At 40.2% G+C, this 5,519-nt stretch overlaps 1 pseudogene; it reads right to left on the bottom strand.

Annotated features, from left to right (window-relative positions):
• Nucleotides 1-304: 304 nt before the first annotated feature.
• LOC102815924 overlaps nt 305-5,519 on the bottom strand; it is a 36,618-nt pseudogene continuing 31,403 nt past the window's right edge.

Genomic DNA, 5,519 nt, shown 5'->3' with positions numbered 1-5,519 from the left:
CATAGCTTGGGTCAGGCACACTTTAGTCCTCAAGCTGACATCTTTTTTCCTGTTTAAGAACACTTTATTCATCGTTTCTGAAATGTTGCTTTCAAATTTTTAAGGTTAAGAATAAAAATGAATTTTAATAAGACCATATATACACTGAAATTATTTTCTTTTATGTGAAGAAATACAAATAAAATGAGAACTAATTATAGAACCAAAATATTTTATGGCAAGCATTTAAAATATATCAAGAGCACAAGAATTTCTATACACTAAGATCATACAGTTAGTTCAATATTCTTGGTAATTAGCTTGTCTATGACTTAGCATCTGTTTCTGTGCTTGCTTCTTGAGCTTCTTCTGACTCCGAGAGCTTTTCATCATTTTCCAGTGTTTGCTGAAGTTCATGGATGGTAATAAGAAAAACATGAAACTGGTTCCGTCTCAATTCCAGTTTATATTCAACACTTTCTTTAATATGTGAAAGATGCTGTAATTCTTTTCCTAGAGCCTCCAGTTTCTTTAATGTTTCATGTCTGTCTGGATGATGCTGAATTACTTTTGCGAAAGCATCATATTCTTGGCTATTTCTTCATGTTCGTTTTGCTTGAAGAATTTGCTTTTTGCACTCAGCAATTTTTTCATGTGCTCCAGCTATGCTACACTCTATATCTTTGTAAACGTGTTAATATTTTTTGCGTTCATAGTTTTCCATTTCTCTGAGATTCACATCACACACCAGCAAGGTTTTGTCCTTTGATGATTCACATTGTGACAGCGTGTTCAGCATCCATTGGTACTGACTGTATCCCTCTTCCTGGAATCCAGAGCTGCACCATTTAATGAAACCCTTCACAAACAGGTTAATTCTTCAATCATCTCCAGCACCATCCCCATCAATTAGCAAATGTTTCTGTATGACTTTGTCATCAGTCACAGCTCTCACTGCATGTGAGGCAGCACCAGTGGCTCAGTTCACTTTTAACGAGATGAATTGACACAATAACCTCAACAATGGGCTCAAACATTGAAAAATCATGAAAATGGTGTTGTTGAATGCTGTCTAGTCAGTTCTGATTCATAGTGATCCTATATAGGGTTGAAAATGCTGTATATCATTATGGGAGTAGGAAGTCTCATCTTTCTCCCTTGGAACGGCTGGTGGATTGGAACAGCTGACCTTGCAGTTTGCAGCCCAACACATAACCCACTACCTTGCCAGGGTTCCAGGTACAGGACTAGGAAGCATTTTACCCTTTTGTTCATTCTCTTGGGGTAACCATGATTTGTAGGTACCTCAGTGGTAATTAAGAGCAACAACCTCATTGGCAGTGTTTTGAGGATTACATGAGTTAATATTGGCAACATATTTCTTCAACAGTACATGGTCCCTAGTAAACAACATATAAGTGTTTCAAAGTTTTTATTTTTTAAACACTAATGACCTTACATTTTCTTTAGTGTCATTCTTAAACTGTCAATTAGTTGTGAATACACCTTAAGTATGTTATTGGTGTCAATCACTCTTGTTTAAAAAAAGGCATATAAATAGCAGGGTATATAGTTGATCCAGCAAAATCACTGAATGAAGCTAAGAAATTAAAATTTCTGTAGGAAATTATTGTCATGGGATTAAAAACATTTCACGTTGCTATGATAAGTATGGAAACTTGATATAGATATGCAGATGACACACCTAGTTTGCTGGGAAAAAAAGAGAATTTGAAGCACTTACTGATGAAGATCAAAGACAACAGCCTCCAGCATGGATTGCATCTCCATGTAAAGAAAGCAAAAATCCTCACAACTGGACCAAAAACATCCTAGTAAAAGGAGAAAATATTGATGTTGTCAAGGGTTTCATTTTTCTTGTATCCACAATCAACACTCATGGAAGCAGCAGTCAAGAAATCAAATGACGTATTACAGTGGACAAATCTGTTGCAAAAAACTTCTTTAAACATTAAAGAGCAAAGATGTTGCTTTGAGAACTAAGATGTGCCTCAGGAAATTGATGATATTTTCAATTGCTTCATGTGCATGTACAAGTTGAACAATGAATAAGGAAGAATGAAGAACTTATGTCTTTGAATTATGGTGTTGGTGAAGAATATGGGAATTACCGTGGACCACCAGAAGAACTGGTGGTCCACAGTGATAGCATAGTAGTTACAAATCAGGCTGCTAATCTCAAGGTCAGCAGTTCGAAACTACCAGTCATTCCACGGGAGAAAGAAGAGGCTTTCTGCTCCCGTAAAGGTTTACAGCTTTGGAAACCCCATACAGGGTTGCTGTGAGTTGGAAACAACTCCATGGCACATAAACACACAAAACACACACACCAGAAGAATTGGTGTGGCCCTGTATGATAAGTACTAGACTGCTAACCACAAGGTTGACAGCTCAAACCCACCAGCCACTCTTTGGAAACCCATAGGGTTGCTATGAATGAATCTTCGCAACAGCACTTAATAACAACAGCCAGAAAATGAACAAATGTATCTTTGAAGAAGTACAGCCAGAATGCTCCTTAGAAGCCAAGATTTCTATTTGTCTCAAAATAAAGACAAGAGAGAGAGGGAGGGAAGGAAAGAAAGAGGGAGAGAGAGCTTGCTTGTTGAAAGCAGAAGATAAATAGAATTCTTTAAAATAAAGAACGTTTGGCACCAACGAACATTATCAAGAAAGTGAAGCCAGGAGTAGAGTGTACCCTTTTGACCATGGGTCCCTGAGCTGAGAACCTCCTAGACCCAGGAGCCAAAGAGAGCTGAAATACTGGAGATAACATGAAATGGCATGAATGGTGATAACCAGGAGATTAGTGCAAACTGACTGAGGTCATTATCAAGAAAGTGAAGAGAAAACTACAGAATGGGAAAAAGTATTTGGTAACCATACACATGATAAGGATTTAATATCCAGATTATAATGTTATAGCAGTTTTAGATTCGTGGTCAAAGAAACTGAGACCACTCAGAGAGGTGAAGCAGAGTTTCAAATTTTATTAAGCCGGCTGACTCACAGGAGCTAATTTCTCCAGATTCTGAGCCCCAAATGGAGGGCAACACGGACCTATATGGGGTCAGAGTCCGGGGAGGGGCCAGGCTGCATACTTGCTTGAGGACAGGGGGAAAACTAGGGGGATTGGTCCCATTTGGTGACCTGATAAGTATTTTAGTTTGCCTCCTGGGCGGGAGAGGGCACTGAATGATTTTTACCTTTTCCTGTTCATTCCCCCTTTGATACCCTTTGGGACCTTTTTTCCAGGGGTAGCATCTATGTAAGGAATGGTATTTTGGTATTGATTTGGATTGTTGGTTTTAAGGGCAGTTCCATGGCCCTAATTGCTAGTGGGAGGAGGCGTGGACTGATTAAGTAAATTCCAAATAAAACAGGACCCCACCCATGAGGGTCTTGAACCCTGTAAAGAACTACCCTCCCCATAGGCTCTGTGGTTCCACCCACTCCAAGTTTGCATAGGGCCATGAACAACTCTCTGAATGTTTACAAGGTCTTCTACTGCCAGATTCTGGTCATCTACTTACATGCAGCAGTTAGCAAAATTAACCTTCTCACATACCCCTCCTCCCTCCGCAGCCAGTAAGCAGTTTAGGGCTAATCTATTTTGTTAGATGGCATTTAGTATCTGGGTCTGTTGATGTGCAAGAAGGGTTAGGGCCACCTCAGTTCCATTGGTTATAGATTAAGTTACTAGGAGGGTGCCCTCTCTTTTATAGCAACTATAGAAGAGTAGTGTGGTTACTGTTTGGCCCACCTTGGTGGTGTGGGTGTATAGATTACACAGATTTCCCCCTTTCCCACACCCCAAACTCTAATTAAAATGAGTCCCACGGTGGACATGCTCATGCTTCAGCCGTGCGTAGGTCAGCCAGCTCCCAGTTTGTGGCTGAAGCAGGGCGGGTTGTACGTCTCAATGTTACCTTATGAGGGTTGGTAGGGTCAGTTTCAGCTTCTCATGGAGACAAGGCTTTCTTCAGCCTGCTGTGGTGAATCCAAGTGGGGACTCCTTCTACCTTGGCTGCTGGGTTTGGGATAATTTCTTGTTCCAGCCCTCAGTAATCTTTGCAGATGCTTCTGGATGGCCTTCCAAAAGGAAAACCAAATCAGATACGTTTATTACACTCTGAGGAATAATGTCTTATGAGAGTCCCATTGTGTCCAAGTTGAGTCCGGCTAACTTGACAGCTGACGTGGTGGCTAGAAGGACTTCCCAGGGTCTAGTCCACATTTTTCTAACTGGTTTTCAGGTCCATCTCTCCATGTTCTGAGCTGAGTATGATCTCCAGGCTGGAAGGGGTAAGGTTACTTGTAGGGAAGGAAGCAGACCTGGGAAGAGCTATTTTGCAAATAATAGAAAGTGTGTGGTGGAGGTGCTGTGCATACCACTGCACCTTTAAACCTTGGCTGAGGTCAGGTAGAGGGTTAAGGAAAGCTGCCTGGGAAGGTTTACTGTATACAACTTTATAAGGGCTCAATTTAAGCCCACTTCTGGGGGCTACCTGAATTCAAAACAGGGCTAAGGCAACAAGTGGTCCCATTTGCTTTTCTTTAGAGTATGGTTCATTATCTCAAACCTCCATGTTGAATGCAATCTCCATTTAATCTGTAGGTGTTTGCTTCTCTGGAAGTCCAAATTTGGAGATAATATCCTTCAAAAGGATTTTCACTATTTCTGAAGTTCTTAGTTCTGGTGGGGGAAAACCTCTACACAACCAGAAAAGGTGTCTACAAAAACAAAACTAGCAAATATTTAATTCCCCAGCTTGGGGCATCTGCATGAAATCAACCTGTTAATTTCTAGGGGGTTGTTTACCTTGATACTGGTGCAGGGCAGCCTGTCTTGGGATTGTTCTTAACAGTCAGAGCTAACCTCCTGAATGATTTTTTTTGAAAATTTCTTGTTCTAGTGCCATGACCTAATGAACCAAGTTAGGGCCTCTTTCCTGTAGTGGGTCATTTCATGGATTCATTTAAGAAGAGCAGGTGCTAGTTTTCACAGGATCAGAATCATTCTATTAAAAAGCCATTTACTTTTTGGCAGGGTATAAGATTAACATACAAAAATCAGTTGGATTCATCTATACCAAAAATGACAGTGTTGAAAAGGAAAGCAATACCATTTACAATAGCTACCCAAAGGGTGAAATATCTTGGAATAAATGTAACCAGAGAAACAAAGAAAACTACAAAACACTACTACAAGAAAACAAAAGAGACTTACAAAAATGGAAGAAGGTACTATGCTCCTGGATAGGAAGATTTAACATTGTGAAAATGTCAATACTGCCCAAAGCAATTTACACATATAATGCGATCCCAATCCAAATACCAACGACATTCTTCAAAGAGATGGAGAAAGCAATCACAAACTTTTTATGGAAAGGAAAGAGACCCCGGATAAGCAAAGTGCTGCTTAAGAACAAGAGTAAGGTTGGAGGCCTATTACTCCCCGACCTCAAAATATACTACCCGGCTACAGTGGTCAAAACAGCGTGGTACAATGAAAGGTA

The sequence above is a fragment of the Chrysochloris asiatica genome, unplaced genomic scaffold, assembly GCF_000296735.1.
Source record: "Chrysochloris asiatica unplaced genomic scaffold, ChrAsi1.0 scaffold00304, whole genome shotgun sequence".
NCBI classification, from domain to species: Eukaryota; Metazoa; Chordata; class Mammalia; order Afrosoricida; family Chrysochloridae; genus Chrysochloris; species Chrysochloris asiatica.
This window is presented reverse-complemented; position numbering and strand designations above follow the sequence as displayed.